The sequence below is a fragment of the Rhinopithecus roxellana genome, chromosome 8 (genome assembly GCF_007565055.1).
Source record: "Rhinopithecus roxellana isolate Shanxi Qingling chromosome 8, ASM756505v1, whole genome shotgun sequence".
Lineage (NCBI taxonomy): Eukaryota > Metazoa > Chordata > Mammalia > Primates > Cercopithecidae > Rhinopithecus > Rhinopithecus roxellana.
The window spans coordinates 143,124,551-143,144,843 of NC_044556.1; the positions used below are offsets into that span (position 1 = coordinate 143,124,551).

Consider the following 20,293-nt stretch of genomic DNA (forward strand, 5'->3'; position numbering starts at 1 on the left):
TGTTAGCTAGGATTGCACCACTGCATTCCATCCTGGGTAGCAGAGCGAGATCATGTCACCCCACAAAAAAAAAAAAAAAAAAAAAAAAAAAAAAAAGTTTAATACTTTTGAGGCCCAGTGGCAGGTAGAAAGAAATGAATTCTATTAGAGAATATCTCACTTGTGACTCAAGATTTTTTTTATAAGTCGTATTAGCTTTTACTGTGATTTCAGCAATTTCATGCAAGAGAACATGTAAGCCATGGACTTAGGTCTATAGTCTGGTCATAGTTCCAAAAACGTAAGGATATTCCTAGGATTGATGCACTCATTTCAAAAAGTGAAAGTCTAGGAATTTAAAGTTTCATTTTCCTTTCTTCCATCAAAGATGGGTACCTGATCATTCAGACAGCTTCTAGCTCAAGAAATATGCCTGCAAAAAACTGAAGATAATTGACACTCAGAAACTTCGAATCATCTTTGAAACGGTGGCTTTGTTTTCACTGGAAACTGTTGAATTTTTCTAAAATCTTTTGTTCCATTGGAGGTAGAACATTCAAGTGATGAAAGAAAATTCAGCTTTCTAGTAGCTCCTAGTCAATACATACACCTAGTATCAGCCTGAATTACCTGAATTTCTTTCAACAAATTAGTTCTGTTTTTTTTTTTTTTCTCTGTTGTTTAAAGTTCAGTATGTTCAGATTTTTGGTCACATTAATATGAAGTACTATTTAGGAACCACTCATATCCATCAAATTGGCTCTCTCAAAATCCTTTGACAAAAAAAAAAAATGACTTGTGTTTCACGTGTCGCATGAAGACACCACCAAACAGGCTTTGTGTGAGCAACATGGCTGTTTATTTCACCTGGGTGCAGGCGGGCTGAGTCCAAAAAAGGGGTCAGCAAAGGGTGGTGGGATTATCATTGGTTGTTATAGGTTTTGGGATAGGTGGTGGAGTTAAGAACAATGTTTTGAGGGCAGGGGGTGAATCTCACAAAGTGCATTCTCAAGGGTGGAGAGAATTATAAAGAAACTTCTTAAGGGTGGGAGAGATTACAAAGTACATTAATCAGTTAGGGTGGGGCAGAAACAAATCATAATGGTAGAATGTCATCAGTTAAGGCTATTTTCACTTCTGTGGATCTTCAGTTGCTTCAGGCCATCTGGATGTATACGTGCAGGGCACTGGGGATATGATGGCTTAGCTTGGGCTCAGAGGCCTGACATTCCTGCCTTCTTATATGAATAAGAAAAAATAAAACAAAATACTGGTAAAGTGTCAGGGCAGTGAAATTTTTTGGGGGTGGTATGGAGAGATAATGGGCTATGTTTCTCAGGGCTGCTTTGAGCAGGATTAGGGGCAGTGTGGGAACCTACAGTGGGAGAGATTTAACTGAAAAAAGATTTTGGGGTAAGGGGTGATATTGTGGGGTTGTTAGAAGGAGCATTTGTCATATAGAATTATTGGTGATGGCCTGGATATGGTTTTGTATGAAGTGAGAAACTAAACGAAAGACACAAGGTCCAAATAAGAGAAGGAGAAAAACAGGTATTAAAGGACTAAGAATTGGGAGTACCCAGGACTTCCAATTACAGAGTGTCAGAGGGGGTTCAGTGTAATTATTTGCTTGGTTGGTGAGTTTTTGGGCTCTATCCTTGAGTTTTTTTATGTTGTCATATACTAGGCCAAATTGATTTAGGTAAAAACAACATTCTTTGTTTAAAAATATTCAGAGTCCCACTTTTTTTTGTTCTTTTTTTTAGCAGGGAGTAAGTCAGGGCCTCCTTGAATTTGGAGGAAAGAGAAATGCAAAGCCAGTAATTGTTTGTTAAAGAAGGATTAGAAATGGCTAGGAGAGAGTGAGATTGATAGGGTGGTGGAGATAGCTGGGGAGAGGTAGAGGGCGGCATAAGAATGGGAACGAGAATAAGAGTAAGTATAAAGGTAAACAATAGGACTTCATCAGGGTGAAAGTATTGGAGTGTACTTTGTCACTGAAGATCTTCTATCCACTTAAAGAGAGACTTAAGGGTGGCAGTTTGAGGTAAAACCAGGAACCACTAAATACTAAAAGCCTGAGAAACTGCTTGGGTGATTTGACTAATAAAGGCCGGTCCATTATCAGACTGTATAGAGGTGGGAAGGCCAAACACAGGAATTATGTCTGACAGAAGAGAAGAAATGACCACGGTGGCCTTCTCAGACCCTGTGGGAAAGGCCTCTACCTATCCAGTGAAAGTGTCTACCCAGACCAAGAGGTATTTTAGTTTCCTGACTTGAGGCATGTGAGTAAAGTCAATTTGCCAGTCCTGGGCAGGGGCAAATCCCCAAGCTTGATGTGTAGGGAAGGGAGGGGACCTGAACAATCCTTGAGGAGTAGTAGAATAGCAGATGGAACAACTGAGAAGTGATTTCCTTGACGATAGATTTCCACGATGGAAAGGAAATGAGAGGTTCTAAGAGATGGGCTAGCAGCTTGTAACCAATGTGGAAGAGGTTATGAAATAACGATAGAATAGAACGGGCCTGTGAGGCTGGAAGGAGGTATTTTCCTTGGTACAAGAACCATTTGCCTTGTGTGGGAACAGATTGATAGGTGGAAGTTTCAGTGGGGGAGTAGGTGGGAGTGACCAGATGAGAAGGAGAAACACTGCTGTGAGGGATAGAAGTTGAAACGCTAGCTGCTTTTGTAGCTACCTTATCAGCATAAGCATTGTCCTGAGCGATGGGATCTGATGCCTTTTGATGGCCTTTGCAGTGAATGACTCCAGCTTTCTTTAGAAGTGGCCTTGAGAAGAGTTTTTATTAAAGAGGCATTAATGACGGAGGACCCTTGTGTAGTGAGGAAACCTTTCAGCTCATAAAACAGAATGGTGGTGCAGGATATGGGGTCAGTATAAATATTGACGCATAGTCCTTTTTCAAGAGTGAGGGCCTGAATTAAGGCTAATGAGTTCGGCTTGCTGAGAGGTAGTGGAGAGGGGCAGAGCAGTAGCCTCAATGATAGATGTGGAAGATACTATAGCATAGCTTGCCTTTGCTGATGTGTGGCAATTAGGCCTGGTGGAACTGCCATCAATAAACCAAGTGTGATCAGGGTGAAGAACAGGAAAGAAGGAAATATGGGGAAATGGAGTGAATGTCAGGTGGATCAGAGGGATACAGTCATGGGGGTGAGGTGTGGGAGGCCGGATTGAAGTCCGGGCCAGAACAATGGTAATTGTGGGAGACTCAACAAAGAGTGAGTACAGCTGAAGGAGCCGGGGAGCAGAAAGTATATGTGTCAGGTGTGAGGAAGAAAATAGATTTTGGAAATTATGAGAACCGTAGAGAGTGAGTTGAGCATAGTTTGTGATTTTGAGGGCCTCTAAAACTATTAGGGCGGCAGCAGCCACTGCACGGAGACATGATGGCCAGCCTAAAATAGTAAGGTCAAGTTGTTTGGACAAAAAGGCTACAGGGTGCAGTCCCGGTCCGTGTGTAAGAATTCAGACTGCACAGCCCTGCACTTCAGCTATGTGTAATGAAAAGGGTTGGGATGAGTCAGGGAGAGCTAGTATTGGGGCAGTCTTTAAAGCTGTCTTCATGGAAAGGAAAGAGGAGTCGGGAAAGGATTTAGGACCGATGGGGTCAGCTAGGTTTCCTTTTGTGAGTTTATGTAATGTTTTTTTAGGATGGCAAAACAAGGTATCCAAAGGAGAATTATCCAACCATGCCTCAGAAGGAAAGGAGTTGTTGTTTTATAGAAGGGATTGGGGTTTGGGAGATTGGCCGGACATGATTAGCAGGGAGAGCACGTGTGTTTTCATGAGAATTATGCCGAGATAGGTAACAGATGAGGAAGAAGTTTGAGCTTGACTGAAGTAATGGGGGCTGTCTGTGAAGCCTTGCAGCAGTACAGCCCAGGTAATTTGCTGAGTCTGATGGGTGTCAGGGTCAGTCCAAGTGAAAGTGAAGAGAGGCTGGGATGAAGGGTGCAAAGCAATAGTAAAGAAAGCACGTTTGAGATCCAGAACAGAATAATGGGTTGTGGAGGGAGGTATTTAGGACAGGAGAGTATGTGGGTTTGGCACCACGGGGTGGATAGGCAAAACAATTTGGTTGATAAGGCACAGATCCTGAACTAACCTGTAAGACTTGTCCGGTTTTTGGACGGGTAAAATGAGGCAATCGTAAAGAGAGTTTATAGACTTTAAAAGGCCATGCTGTAATAGGAGAGTCATAACAGGCTTTAATCCTTTTAAAGCGTGCTCCGGGGTGGGATATTGGCGTTGAGCAGGGTAAGGGTGATTAAGTTTTAATGGGATGGTAAGGGGTGCATCATTTGTTGCCAAGGAGGGAGTAGAGGTATCCTATACTTGTGGATTAAGGTGGGGAGATACAGGACAGGATGCAAAGGAGGTTTTGAACTGGGGGAAAAGACGGCGATGAGGTGTGGCTGTAGCCCAGGAATAGTCAGGGAAGCAGGTAATTTAGTTTAAATGTCTCGACCTAATAAGGGAGCTAGGCAGGTGGGGATAACTGGAAAGCAGTGTGTAAAAGAGTATTGTCCAAGTTGGCACCAGAGTTGGGGAGTTTTAAGAGGTGTAGAAGCCTGGCCGTCAATACCCACAACAGTTATAGAGGCAAGGAAACAGGCCCTTGAAAAGAAGGTAATGTGGAGTTGGTAGCCTCTGTATCGATTAAGAAGGGTAGGGACTTACCCTCCACTGTAAGAGTTACCTAAAGCATCTGTGATGGTCCAGGAGGCTTCCGAGGCGATGGGGCAGCGTCAGTCTTCAGCTGCTAAGTCGAGAAGATCTGCGAAGGAGTCAGTCAGAGAGTCTTGGGCCAGAGTTCCAGGGGCTCTGGGAGTGGCTGCCAGGTGAGTTGGACAGTCTGATTTCCACTGGGGTCCTGCACAGATGGGACACGGCTTAGGAGGAATCCCGGGCTGCAGGCATTCCTTGGCCCAGTGACCAGATTTCCGGCACTTGCAGCAAGCTCCTGGGGGAGGCAGTCCTGGAGGAACACCTGGCCGCTGCGGTTCAGGCGTTTGGATGTTCTTGTGTGCTGGAGATGTGGCTGGGGTTTCTCTCACAGTGGAGGCAAGTAATTGCAACTCGGAAATACGGTGTCTCTACTCTATTATTGTACACCTTGAAGGCAAGGTTAATTGAGTCCTGTTGTGGGGTTTGAGGACCGGAATCTAATTTTTGGAGCTTTTTCTAATGCCAGGAGGGGATTGGGTAATAAAATGCATATTGAAAATAAGACGGCCTTCAGGCCCCTCTGAGTCTAGGGCGGTAAAGTGTCTAAGGGTTGTCGCTAAGCAGGCCATGAACGGGGCTGGGTTCTTTACTTTGGGTAGTTTCTTTAAGTTCATCATAATTAACAGCTTTGTAAGCTGCCTTTTTAAGCCCTTCAACTAGGCAGGAAACTGTGTAATCTCGCCTAGCTATACCTGGGGAATCGGCCAGATAGTTCTACTGGAGATCTTCTCGGGGAACTGCTCTAATGCCTTCCTGGAGGTCGCTCATGAAGCCGGTGGTTATCAGCGTGAGACTGGGCTAGAGAAAAAACTCTTTCTCGTTCATCTGTGGAGAGGGTAGAAGTTAGGATGACATTTAAGTCACTCCAGGTTAAATTGTAGGACAGAGTCAGATATTGGAAGTCCTGTATATATTTAGTGGGGTCTGATGAGAAAGAGCCTAAACACTGACTGATTTGGGAGAGGTCTGATAGAGAAAAAGGCAAATATATCTTGACTATGCCTTGAGCTCCAGCCACCTCTTCAAGAGGAAATTGCTGGACAAGTGGGGGAGTGCTAGTTATAGAATGAATCTGTAAGCCAGGCCAGGTGTGAGGAGGGGAGATGATAGAAAGATTTATAGGGTTGGGGAGCACAGGCTGAGGAAGAATTGGGACCTGGCTTGGCCTGGCGAGGGAGCAGCCTGGGGAGAAGGGGAGAGGTCAGATGAGTCCATAGAAAAGAAGGATTCAAAGGACTCAGAGCTTGGGGTGGAGACTGAAGGAACAGATAGGAGAGAAAGAAGAAAGATTTGGGATGAGTCTCATTGGGAGCAGAGACTAGGGAGGGACCAATGTGTAAAAGAATGCCTGGACGTCAGGCACTTCAGACTATTTGCCCATTTTTCGACAAAAATTATCTAGATCTTGTAGGATAGACAAATCGAAACTGCCATTCTCTGGCCACTTGGAACTACTGTCGAGTCTGTTCTGGGGCCAAGCAGTATTGCAGAAGAAAATAAACGCTTAGATTTTAGGTCAGGCGAGAGTTGAAGAGGTTTTAAGTTCTTGAAAATACAGGCTAAGGGATAAGAAGGAGGAATGGAGGGTGGAAGGTTGCCCATAGTGAAGGAGGCAAGTTTAAAGGGAAGGGTAGAGACACGGAGAAGGGGGTGGGGAGCAGCCAAAGCAGGCATCCCCGCAATTGACTTGCCACCAAGGGAACATGGGTGAATGATCAAGGCAGGCACCCCATGGAGATCAGACACCAATGGAACGTGGGTGAATAATCAGGCAGGCATCCCCGCAATGATTAAACACCAAGGGAAGGCTGCCTTCCTGAGTCCATGACCAGAGCCGGAGTTTTGGGTCCAAGTATAAAATATGTCTCCTTTCTCTCTACTAGAAAATGAAAGGAATTGAAATTAAGAGAAGGGAGAGATTGAAGTGTGGCACCAAGATTGAAAGGAGAAAGAGGCTGAGGGATAGTGAGAGGTTGGAGAAGAGAGTGCAGTTGATCTGCACCATCTTGTCTGCTTCTTACTGTATACGTGGCTAAAAAGAGAAGGGAAGATGGAGCCGCCGTCTTGAACATGTCTAGTCCTTAGTTTCTGCCTGGCATTCACCTGTGAAAGCTCCCAGCTTGCTTGTCTTATGTCTACAGCCTGACTTTACATGCTGCTCTTTGTTAGAAAATGATTTTGAGCTGCTTTTCATTAAAAAGGAACGCCTTATGGAGGACTCCCATACCCTTACTATCTGCCTAAGTGATTTCTTCTTAACTCCTATATCAACACTAGGTACCACTGAACTTAAGAAAGTTTATATACATTTTGATTATTTTCAATTGCTTGGAAATCTCTGCATAGTTACCATCTTCTTCCTGCTTCCTTTGTCCTGAATGTGGTAATGCCTATTGCTGCAAACCTCTTCAACACCTATTCAGCTAAGTAGAGCTTGGTCTGCCACCTGTAGTACTCTTGAGACTTGAGGCTGCTCTGCTGTAGGGCTGAGGTCAGAGTCTGAATGCTGGGCAGGCTACCAGGAACCATTTTGTCTGCCTTTTCAGAAAATAAGCATTGACTTTCCGAGCTCACTTGAATTTCAATATAGACTTGTAATAGAAAATCCTTTTTGCCCAAGGGTTGTGTCCTAAATCATACCTCAGGTCTTTTCTTCTTGTATTCTCAAAAGAGAAAAAGAATAAAACCCAAGTAAGCTGGAAGCCTCCCCTGGTGACAAAGCTTTAGCTTTCTCTTCTCCCTTTAATTTTGAAATTGGAATCTATTTTGAAAACAAGTTTGTGCCGAAAGCTAATGATTATGTTTTACTCTAATATTGAGATTTGTAGTAACATTCTGATGACTAGTATTAATGACTTTCTTTTCTTAAAAAAAAGCCCTAATTCACCCTGCACAATTTAAAACAATGATTTACATATAGTAAAACAAATTTTAAGAAGACATACGCAATTATTTCTTCACAGAATGTTAACATTTTAAACCTAGTCAGTTTGTATGATAAGCCTCTCTCAAGCACTTTCTTTTGAGCAAGATAAATGTGCCTTTATAGAAAAATTTCTCCATTGGAAGCTTTAACAATATTTTCCAAATGGTTTTCCTAATCATCAGTTTAATTTTATGGACTGGCCTTTTATGGGACATTGCCAGACACCATTAGAGTTTTCAACAAATTACACTGAATTCATCTTAAAGCTGAAGTCAGGGAGTCAATAATCTTTTTTCTTTTACTAGACTCTCTCTTCTGGAGAAGTTTTAGATGCATAGCAAAATTGCATTGAAGGTACAGAGATTTCCCATATACACCCTGCCTCCACAGCCTTCCCCTTCATTTGGTACAAGTAATGAACCTACACTGACACATCATTACCACTCAGAGTCCATAGCTAACATTAGGGCTTATTCTTGGTGTTGTACATTCTGTGAGTTTAAATACATGCATAATGATATGTATCTACCTTTACAGCTTCATACAGAGTATTTTCACTGCCCTAAGAATCCTCTGTGCCCTGCCTAGTCTTTCCTGCTTCACCCCTAACCCTTAGCAATCACTGATCTTTTTACTGTCTCCGTATATTTGTCCTTTCCAGAATGTTATATTGTAGTTGGAATCATACAGTGTGTAGCCTTTTCAGATTAGCTTCCTTCACTTAGTAACATGAATTTAAGTTTTCTCCATGTCTTTTCATGGCTTGACAGTTCTTTTCGTTTTAGCAATGAATAGTATTCCATTGTCTGGATGTAGCACAGCTTATTTATCCATTCACCTACTGAATGACATCTTGCTTGCTTCCAAGTTTTGGCAATTATGAAAAGAGGTACCACAAACACCCATGTGCAGATTTTGGTGTGGACACACATTTTCAGCTTTTTGGGGTAAATACCAAGGAGCAATGATTATGGGTTTTATGGTAAGGGTATGTTTAGTTTTGTAGGAAAGTGTCCAACTCGTAATAGAAAACCCTTTTCCAAAGTGACTATACCATTTTGCAGCAGTGAATAAGAGTTCTTGTTTCTCCACATCCTCTCCAGCATTTGGTGTTGTCAGCGTTCTGGATTTCAGCCACTGTAACAGGTGTGTAAAGGTAACTCATTGTTGTTCTAATTTGAATTCCCCTGATGACATATGATGTGAAGCATCTTTTCACATGCTTACTTGCCATCTGTATATCTTCTTTAGTGGGGTATCTGTTAAGGTCTTTGGACCATTCGTTAGTTGGGTTGTTAGTTTTCTTGTTGTTGAGTTTTAAAGGGTTCTCTGTGTTTTGGATAACAGTCTTTTATCAGATATATCTTTTGCAAATATTTTCTCCCAGCCTGTGGCTTGTCTTTTCATTCCCTTGATATTGTCTCTCACAGAGAAGAGGTTTTTCATTTTAATGAATTTCAGTTTTATCAATTCTTTCTTTCATGGATTATGTCTTTGGTGTTATAGATAAGAAGTCATCACTATATCCAAGGTCATCTAGATTTTCTCCTACATTATATTCTAGGAGTTTATAGTTTTGCATTTTACATTTAGGTCTGTAATCCATTTTGATTTCATGTTTGTGTAAGGTATGTGTCTAGACTCACTTGTTTAATGTGGCTGTCCAGTTGTTTGCTCACCATTTGTGGAAAAGACTATCTTTGCTCCATCGTATGGCCTTTGCTCTTGTGTGAAAGATTGGTTGGCTTTATTTACGTAAGTCTATTTCTGGGATCTCCATTCTGCTGCATTGGTCTATTTGCCTATTCTTTTGTCACTATCACATTGTCTTGATTGTTGTATCTTTACAGTAAATCTTAAAGTCAGGTAGTGTGAGACTTTCAACTTTCTTCTTCTCCCTCAATATTGTGTTGATATTCTGGGTCTTTTGCCTCTCCAAATAAACTTTAGAATAACTTGCTGGGATTGTGATTTAAAGTGAACTGAATTTATGGATCAAAGTTAGGGAGAACTGACATGTTGATGGTATTAAGTCTTCCTATCCAAGAACAAGGAATGGTGTTCCATTTATTTAGTTCCTCTTTAATTTTTTTCATCATATTTTTAGTTTTCCTCATATAGATTTTGTGCATTTTTTTAGATTTAGATATATACCTAAGTATTTTTTAGATGCTATTTTAAATGATATTGCATTTTTATTTCAACCTCCACTTACTAATTGCCAGTAAGTAGGAAAGCAGTTAACTTTCATATATTAACATTGTATCCCACAACCTTGCTGTAATCCCTTGTTAGTTCCAGGAGGATTTTTGTTGATTCTTTTGAATTTTCCTCATAGACAATCATATCATCTTCAAACAAATGGTTTTATTTCTTCCTTCCCAGTAAGTATACTTTTATTTCATTTTCTTTTCTAATTTCATTAGGATTTCTAGTATGATGCTGAAAAGGAGTGTTAAGAGGGGACATCCTTGTTTAGTTCCTGGTCTTAGTGGTCAGCCTTTTAGTTTCTTACTATTAAGTATGATTTTAGTTGTAGAGTTTTTTGTAAATATTCTTTATGTATCAAATTGAGGAAGTTCCCCTCGATTTCTAATTTAACTGAGAGTTTTTATCATGAAAGGGTGTTGGATTTCGTCAAGTGCTTTTTTGGTATCTATTGATATTATTATGCCATTTTTCTTCTTTGGCCTGCTGATGTGATGAATTACATAAACTGATTTTTAAATGCTGAACCAGTTTTTCATACTTTGAATAAATCCCACTGGGTTATGGTATATAATTTTTTACACATTGTTGGATTTGACTTGCTAATATTTTATTGAGCCAATGATTTTTCTGCATAAATATATTAGTTTCATCAAAGGGGAACTTTTAAGATAATTTAAATTCACTTATTTCCTAACATGCAGCATATTCAAATATCTATGAAAAGCTATTTATATCATTTTTTATTTTCTCTCAGCTACTGATTTTTTGAATAGGAAATAATATGAGTTATTCATGAATTAAAAATTAATATTAGGTAATATTTACTGAGTCCTTACTATGCCATGCACTATGTTAAATTAATTCATTTAATCCTTAAAAGAACACTATATGTATGCATTACTATCACTAGACCTTGTTCTACAGATGAGGCTCAGAGAGGTTAAGTAACTCACCCAAGGTTATACAGAGCCAGTCATTTGCATCCAGGCAGTAGAGTCCCAGAGAGCCTACATTTAACTCTATGATTTACAGTTCAACAAAATCATCCACCACTCATTCACGACTCAACAAGATAGTTTCCTGACAGATAAATCAAATAAGAAATTTGAAAGGCACAAAGTATCCATGTGTTGCTTTCATCTTTTCATTAGCATTTCAAATTATTTCCTGGATGACCCTCATGTACCAGACACTGTTTTAGCAACTGACAAGATTCCTGTCCTAACTTCTTTCTAGTAGGACCAGGAAATAGAATGGTCAGGAAAGATTTCTTTGAGGAAATAGCATTTGAGCTGAGGGAAAAAAATTGTCTTTGGAAGACTATTGGAAGAAACTAGCTATGCAAAGAGCAGAGAGATTAGGATTTGTGCAAAGGAAATATAGTTATGAAGTCCTTGAGACAGGAATGCACTTAATTTGTACAAAATACTGAAAGAAAAAAAAAAAAGATGACCTGTATGGCTAAAATCTAGTAAACGACGTGTATGTGGGACATGCTGAAGTTAGCAGGCAGAAAAGCAAGCTCAGACATGGCCATGTGGGCAAAGTACAGATTTTATTCTAAGCACGATGGGAAACCACTGGAGGGCAATAAACAAACAGGGTGACATGGACCACTCTGCCTTGTTTGTGGCTTGTAGCAGAGCCACAAGTAGAAGCACAGAGATCAGTTAGGAGTTTATGGTAATCTAAGTGGAGTGTTTTGAGTCATGGTAATATAAGTGAGAATGAAAAGAAGGAAGAGTTTTTGAGAAATAATTTGAATGTATATTGACAGGTGTTTTGGCTAAAGCAACTGAATGAATGGTAGTAACATTTGCTGAGATTGAGGAGCTTCAGAACGAGATGGGAGAGGAGGCAGGAAGGCTGGAGGATGAGGAAAACAGATGAAAGAATTCTGTTTGGGATGTGTTTAGTTGGAAATGTTTAATTCATATCCAAATAGAAATGATTTATATCAAGTATTTCTTAGTCTTTGACCTTGAAGACAAGGCATGGTGCCCACTGCAATGCGTGAGCTCTAACTATATTTCTAGCTCTAGTACAGATCAAATGTATACTTTAACACAAGTGATAAAGTTGATAGAAATTTAGTCTCAGTAGAGCATTGCTGTTTCAAGACTTATAATTATTTGAAAGCTCTTTAGATGATGTGGAAGGCTGAAATGTTTACATAAATTAAAAGAACTAATCCTCTGTATGTTCTAATCACTACCTGGAGAGGGCCTTTAGAGCTGCCCAGCAACGATATCGTATTCTCCTAATTATTCACTCTGCTACTCTCCTAACTGCTTTTCTCTTTTCAATTTTTTTTTTTTTTTTTTTCCTGAAACAGAGTCTTTCTCTGTCGCCCAGGCTGGAGTACAGTGGTGCAATCTCAGCTCACTGCAACCTCCGTCACCTAGGTTCAAGCAATTATCCTGCCTCAGCCTCCCAAATAGCTGGGATTACAGGCATGTGCCACCACACCTGGCTAATTTTTGTATTTTCAGTAGAGACGAGGTTTCACCATGTTGGCCAGGCTGGTCTAGAACTCCTGACCTCGTGATCTGCCTGCCTCGGCCTCCCAAAGGTCTGGGATTGCAGGCGTGAGCCACTGCACCCAGCCCTCTTTTCAAATTTCTAACAGCTCTTTCTCACTCTTACTCTTAGATGATTCTCTTAAAAGAGAATGTCCCCCACCACAACAATCCACCTAATTCTGTCTGTGCCCATATTGCCTTCTTTCTCTCCAGTTAAAAATCTAGAAATGTCTCTATTCCTAGCAGAACTAAATGAGATCCCCCTCCTCTGTGGCTGCCCAAGGACTTTTCCCAGCATTTCTCCATTTCCTGTCCTCTATCACTGATCCTTCCTTTCATGCTGGATATGTATATCCTATCATACTAGAATTGCAGATCACAACATTAAAAGCATGCTGTCTGGAGCCATACTGCCTGGATGCAAAAACATTTGAAATGTTTTTATCCGCTCACCAATATTGCTATTTTCACAGCCAAAAACAAAACAAAAAAGTTTCCTGCCCCTTTTACTGCCTGCTACAGCCCCATTTCTTTGCTCTGTTTGCAGCAAACTCCTAAAATGTATATTCAACATCGCCAATTCTTTTTCCTTTCACCTCTCATTGTCTTATATACACTCCAAATTCTGTCCCTACCACTTCTTTATAGATTCCTCTTTTGGTCTCCAATGTCTTATCCTCAGAATGCCTCTTTTCTACCTGCACTCAGTCTCTTAGTGATGGCTTTGATTACTATCTATATGCTGTCAACTCCCAAATATTTATCTCTCTACCAACCTCTTTCTAAACTTATCCAGCTGCCTACTTAACCTTTTCATTTGGGTGTCTTATAGACATCTTACATCTAATATAGCCAACACTGAGCACCAACCCCAAACATTGATTCCCAGCCTCAAACCACTACCTCTATGAATGGCAACTTTATCCTTCCAGTTGCTCAAGTCAAAAAACTGGTATCATTCTTGATATCTATATCTGTCTTACACACAACACTCAACCCACTCTTGTCTTCCTCTGATAGCTGAGGCCTAGAGAAGCTAACTGACTTGCCCACAGTTCCTCAGCTAGCAAGTTACTGCCAAGATTCATTCCAGTGGTAAAGTTCTCTCCAGTGCTAAAGTCTGTGTCAACTAGTGAACAACTCACCTTCAGTCTAGCTTGGACGCTAGCCTAAAAATGAGTCATCCAGCCAATCATAAAAATAGAAAAGAAACAGGTATAGTGTTTATATATTCCAAAGAGTCTCTGAAGTGACTGAATTGTAACTTTAAACTAATATATGGCCTCTCATATATTACATTTGCACAGCTGGCAAAAGAAATATGTTCCGCAATTTGTGAACACACTGACAGGACAATTTATCAAAGATTTAGTAGGGGCTTCTTTTCCTTCCCGACTTCAGATAAAATTATCAGGCACAAAACCTTCTGTATCACATTGTCTAGACTTCAGATGAGCAGATTTCCCAGAGCTCTTACCAGAAGTGACTGTCAAAGATATCCTCTGATCTTTCTTACTCTGCCCATCTGTTTTCACTTGACTTTCCAAATTTGGCAATTGTCAGCAGATTTATGAAGTTGTGGGAAGACACCAATGACCCATCTCATCTTCCTTCCCTCTGTAATTCTCAAACGCAAGCAATATCAGCTTGTCTCAAAGATGTTATCTGTCCAAATTGTTTTGATTCTTTGCCCTCGGTGTTTTTGTTACACATATTTTACATGATGTCAGAACATAACATTCAGAAAAAAAACAGCTTAGGGAATCCACAAAGTTCACTGAGCATAAACATGGTTTACTAGCATCATACTAGGTCAATTCCTTTAAAAGAGGCTACCTAGAATATTTAGTGGCCTCTCTAAAGTTTTTTTTTTTTTTTTTTTTTTTTTTTTCAGCATTTTGTTTTAAAATCCCAGTGTTGAGCTTCATGATCCTTTGGGCTTTTAAAGAATAGTTGCCTTCATCTTTTAAGGATGGCAGTGGTATACTGGGAGAATATATTTTGAGAACAGTCATTTTCATGGCTCAGAATCCTTCTTATGTAGTGTTACAAAGAGTGGTGATATTTTTGTTATGATTTTTAATAATTCTAACAATTTCTTCATTCCCTTACTAAAAGAATCTGCCATCTCCATTCCTTCCTCACCATGTTTCGAATTTGCTCATTCACCCTTAGAAACAATACTTCTCTGTTAAAGTCACAGTGTGTGACAGTGAGGTTTCAAGAGTTCTGGTTAGGCATTTTGTAGAATGGCCTTCATTTTGCATTTGCCTCACAATTTCTTATTATTACACTGAGGTTATGAATTTCTACAAAGAACCCCACTAGGTGAAGCATCTTTCTCATTGCATCATGTCAGAGGACAGATGATAGTAATGTGATTTATCTCTGGTGATTTTAACTTTGATCACTTGGTTAAGGCCATATCTGTCAGGCTTCATTCTTATGCTTTTCCCATATTAAATAACAATTGCAATGCTTACCTATGCTAGACAGTGCCTCCTGAGTATGTTCTGTCTGATGATTTACATTCACTTCTCACGAGTACCTACCTGTGGCTATCAGTCTTCTCCATGAGCTTGAATGTGCCTGCCTCCTCCTCAAAACTACATGTATGTTACTTCAACATTATTTTAAGGGGAAAGAAAAAGTGGTTCTTTTACAAAGTTTGTGTGAATTGTCATCAATAGTTGACACACATGCCTGCCCAGCAGCCTCAAGCTAGACAGCATGTGTGTGGGAAGGAGCATGGCATATAGTTGGAAGTACTTTGTGATGGCAAGTTATATTGATGCTACTGAATCTAAACATTGAGACCTGAACCAACAAGCCAAGAACCACCCCATGCAACTCCCAGTGCAGACAGCTGCTGCATATTAATTATTGAGCATTTACAGCACCCCTAATTAGAAAATACTGTGACTTTTTATAGCTAGTACTTGGCCAGGTGGTGGTAACGCTTAATGTTATAAGGGATCTTGTAACCAAAGTGAAAAGTCTCAAATCCAGGGAGTCTCCCACTTTGAGCAAGTCTTCTCAGAGACTAATAAAGATATAGAAATCAATAAATTTCATGCCCAATGTTTAGCTTACTTAATTAGTAATGCCTTAGAAGTTATTCTGTCTATCCTTTCACCCAGTGAAGAAAATTGCTGTTCCTTAGTATTTTTTCTACGTAAAGAAGTTGATTTATGATTTGATTTTACATGTTGTCTACAAATTAACATATGATCATAAGGATGGGCATGGTGGCTCATACCTGTAATACCAATACTTTGGGAGGCCAAAGCAGGCCAATCACTTGAGACCAGGAGTTTGAGACCAGCCTGGCCAATGTGATGAAACCCTGTCTCTGCCAAAAAATACTAAAATTAGTCGGGCATGGTGGTGCGTGCCTGTAGCCCCAGCTACTTGGGAGACTGAGATGGGAGAATCACTTGAACCTGGGAGGTGGAGCCTGCAGTGACCTGAGATTGTGCCACTGCAATCCAGCTTGGGCAACAGACACTCTATCTCAAAAGAAAATTTATATATATATGAAATCGTGAGAACAGGCACAAAAAATCATATTTGTAGATAACAATTATCCTTCCATTTGACTTTTCATTTAGGAAATTTATCCTTGTGCTATTAGCATAAATGATAGTTTTTCTAATAAGAAGAAATTAATTTTTGAGGTTTTATTATAAGAGGAATTATTACCTTTTCTTTCTAGAATTGGAGATTCCAGCTACTATTATGGAAGCATGGTTGCAGTGGGTTTCCAGTGACTTATGGTTCAACACAGAAATGATACTGTTGTAATCGGTTTAGAGTTTCTCTTCTTGCAGAAGGCGCTGTCACTGCCGTATGGTGCTGCTGTGAAAACAGGAAGATTACATGCTGACCTTATTCACTGCAACAGTGATATCTCTTCTGATCAGATGGTAGCTTCTCAGAGTGTACAGGGAAAAGCAAAGTCTCAGCTCCCAGGGTTAGTCTCAGCTATGTTTGTCCCAAGTTACTGTAGCTGTGGCCTCCCAGTGTTACAGCTTTTTATTTTATATTTAAAGTCTCGGTCATTACTCCCAAGGTATGTACACAATGCTATAGTGGCTGAGTCAGACATACACAATGCCTAGAGCTAACCCCGCCCCAGGAGAGGCTGTCACCAGTTCAAACTCCTGAATTCCTCATCTCTCATTTCGGTGATGAGAGATGTTCTAACGATGTTGAACATCAAAATAAAAAGTAGTTGGGGTCTTAAGCTCTGTGTAAATTCGAACTGACCTTTCTCCAATAGATTTTGTGTCCCATATTCTAAAGGATGTGGTGTTGGGATGACTTTTATCAAAGTCTAAACTTTTTGTTACACCATGAAATTAATTTAGACTTTCTATTTTATTTTCTAAATTACTTTAGGAATTTTCCTTATTTTGCTATATGTTATAAAATGAAATCTCCATAGTCATCAGTCTGTAGATTAAGCAAAACTTTCTCCCTTTTTCTTCATTATCCTTAGACATTATGTTTACCATGTTCAATTTAAAACACCATAAGGAAAACTACCTCAGTATATAATGGACTGAAGTGAAAAATATACTACAGAGAAATTCTCAAGGACCATCTCAGAAATTTAAGGAAAAATGGAAAAGGAGATTGTAGCGGGAGGGGGATTGAGTTGTCATGTGTTTAAAGGTACAGAACAAGGAAGGTGAGAGGCAGCTAATGGTCTCTATGTGGCCTCCAGTAGGGTCACAGAACAATGGCAGTTCTGCTGGGATGGTTCAGAGGAGGTTCTTTGCCTGGCCTCAAGTCTTAGTGTCAACAGCGCATGAAAACAAGCCTCAGGAGAGGAACAAATGACCGAGATGCTTCTAGTAAGGACCTTGATGAGGATGGAAGTGAAGACAAAAGGGAAGCTATGAGACTTGAAATATGATGCACCATTCCACAGTTTTGAATGTTGTCCTGTGGGAGAATAAAGATTGTTGTTTATTTACATTAATTTGACAGTCACAGATTATTTAAGAGTTCTGATTGCCTACAAGCTTAATATTTGATAAACACACCCTGAGATACTTGGGCTAATTCACCTTCTTAATCCAAGTTTGTGGTAAAAGTTTATCCTGTATTTTAGATATCCTTAATAACTGAGAAAGAGTGATTATGGCAAGAGGTATTATTCAATGCAACTAATGATCAAGGAATTTAAGAAGAGTGTGCTGATAGAGGTTCTTTACATTAACTTGTAGCAGTAGCTTTAAGGAAAAGGAATTGTTAAAGTGACTTCTTTCACAAATAGGAAAGGAAAATACAGCACCCAGAGGTCTAAATGTCATTTGTTCATTTGAGAACAATATACAAAAAGTATCAGAAATCAGTTTCTTTGCATTAAGAAGTATATGTGATAAGGTGAAAGTATCAGATTTGCATATTAAAAGCAATGGTACTCAGTGTCAAAAAGGACTGTGTATAAAGCAGAATCTTATCAACTACAATAAATAGAATGAAAAAAAATGTAAGCGTAACTCCAGGTGGCATCGAAATCTACTAGGCTAAGTCTATAAGTGCAAATATGTATGTTAATTTCTAATATGTCTCACTTAGCTGAATGAGCCGGTATGTTCGGAATCCAAGTCATTCAGCTCTGCACTACTTCAGTGAAGCTGAAGTGGTTGCAGTGGAAGCACACATTTAGGTCTCCCAGGACAACCAAGAACACATGCACTTGCCCATCATCTTGATGTATTCCTAAAGAAATATAAACTCTATTTAAAACAGTTCTTAGGTCTAATGAAAATCTATGATATATATATTCAGATATATGTAAGGCTACATTTTTCAGCCCAGCACCTTTTCCCAACATAAATTCCTAAAGATTTTAACTGCATTCCTTTTTCAGCATAGAAGAGTTATGTTGTTAACTACTGGCATTAGAAGAGTGATTTTTCAGGAGGGAGTAGGGAGTGAGATAGTGTAAGGTGAAAGAAGGTATATTAGAATTACCAAGGGAGAATTTTCAAACTACCTCACATCCCCACTTCCTGACTTTGGGAGTCTGATGTGTGCCTCAAGAGTCTTAGGACCTAGTGGGGTGTGGAGAGGGGGATGCAGCTTGTTGGAGCCTCTGTGATCCAGTTCTGTTCCCACACATTCCCTCATGTAGAATTCCTGAAGTGAAGGAAAAAACACTTCTTCTCTGAAAGATTTTTTAAAGGTGGACTCCTGAGGGAACAAATAAAACAAAGTAATCAGTGGAACAATCTCAGTGTTCCTGACTGAGATTGAACCAAATGTTCCTGAGCATTTTTCTTCATACCTTTATTATCTTAGAAAAAAACAGGCTGTTCCAACTTTCTCACTTGACTGTCACATTCTAGGTAACAGAATGTCTCAGAATGCTCAATGGTATTGGAGGGATTATGCTGAATGCCTCTTACTGAGGGCTTCATCAAGTATTAATGCAAATAAAAAATTTAATATTATTATCTAAATATAATGCCCTAAATCTCACCCCCAGGGTTTCTCTTCTTCAGATAATTTTATTTATTCATTGAAATAAGTTAATACATGCCTATGGTACACTTTATAGTGTCAACCTTTGTCAGAAATATTTAATTAATTGTATTTTATTCAATTGTGTAATTTGACTCCCAGGCCTCAGTATTGATTCAACCTCCAAAATATTTTGAATTATACCTTTCCTCAAGAAACAATAGAGGAAGCAACTTAAGTTTCTATCAACACAGTGGAGAAAATGTGGTACATATACACAGTGGAGTACTACTCAGCCATAATAGCAGAATGAGATCGTGTCATCTGCAACAACATGGATGGAAATGGAGGACAATATGTTAAGTGAAAGAAGTCAGGCACTGAAGACAAAGTTTGCATGTCCTCATTCATTTGTGGGAAAACAATTTAACTCATGGAGATAGAGAGTAGAATGATGGTTACCAGAGGCTGGGAAGGGTAGTGGGGGATGGTGTGAAAGGAAAGAGTGGATTGTTAATGGGACAAAAATATAGTTAGAATAAATAAGATCTACTATTTAAAGGCTGAGCATGGTGGCTCACACTTGTGATTCCAGTGCTTTGGAAAGCCAAGGAGGGAGGATCAATTGAGGTCAGGAGTTTGATACCTATGCCTAGGCAACATAGCAAGTCACATATCTACAAAAGAAACTTGAAAAATTAGCCAGGAGTGGTGACATGTGCCTGTAGTCCCAGCTACTCAGGAGGCTGTGGCAGGAGGATTTTTTGAGCCCAGGACCTCGAGGGTACAGTAAGCCATATTCCTGCCACTGCCCTCTAGCCTGAGTGACAGAGCAAGACCCTTTCTCTAAAAAATTAAAAATCAATCAATCTATCAATAAACCTAGTATTTGGTTGCACAATAGGGTGATTACAGTTGAAAGTAATTTATTGTACATTTTAAAATGCTAAAAGAATACAACTAGATTGTTCATAACACAGAAAAGGTCAAATGCTTGAGGTAATGGATATCCCATTAACCCTGATGTGATGATTACACATTACATACCGCTATCAAAATATCTCATGTACTTCATAAATATTTATACCTACTATGTATCCATAAAAATAATAATTTTTTGTAAAGAAACAATAGCACCCAGGCTGCCGTCTAGAGTGAATCATAGACACAGTATCTAGGGAAAGACCTAACTATAAATAAATACATACATACACAAAAATACTAATCTTTTTAGATAAGAAATATGTAACATATAGAGGCATCAATTTACATAAAACAAATTAGAATAGAAATGTTTATATATACAACAATAGAGGGCTGTATGCCATTCTGTAATGATATTTTGCCATATAGGAAGGAAGCAAAGAACACTATTCAATAAATAATGCAGGCACACATGCACACATGCACACACACACACTCAC

General features: G+C 39.5%; 1 long non-coding RNA gene across 1 annotated transcript; it reads right to left on the reverse strand.

Annotated features, from left to right (window-relative positions):
- Positions 1 to 2,345: 2,345 nt before the first annotated feature.
- LOC115899054 lies at positions 2,346 to 18,590 on the reverse strand. Its single transcript, XR_004058656.1, has 3 exons — positions 18,403 to 18,590; positions 16,095 to 16,250; positions 2,346 to 4,878 (listed from the first exon to the last, which is right to left on the reverse strand). It is a non-coding gene; the product is annotated as an uncharacterized LOC115899054 (long non-coding RNA).
- Positions 18,591 to 20,293: the final 1,703 nt, after the last annotated feature.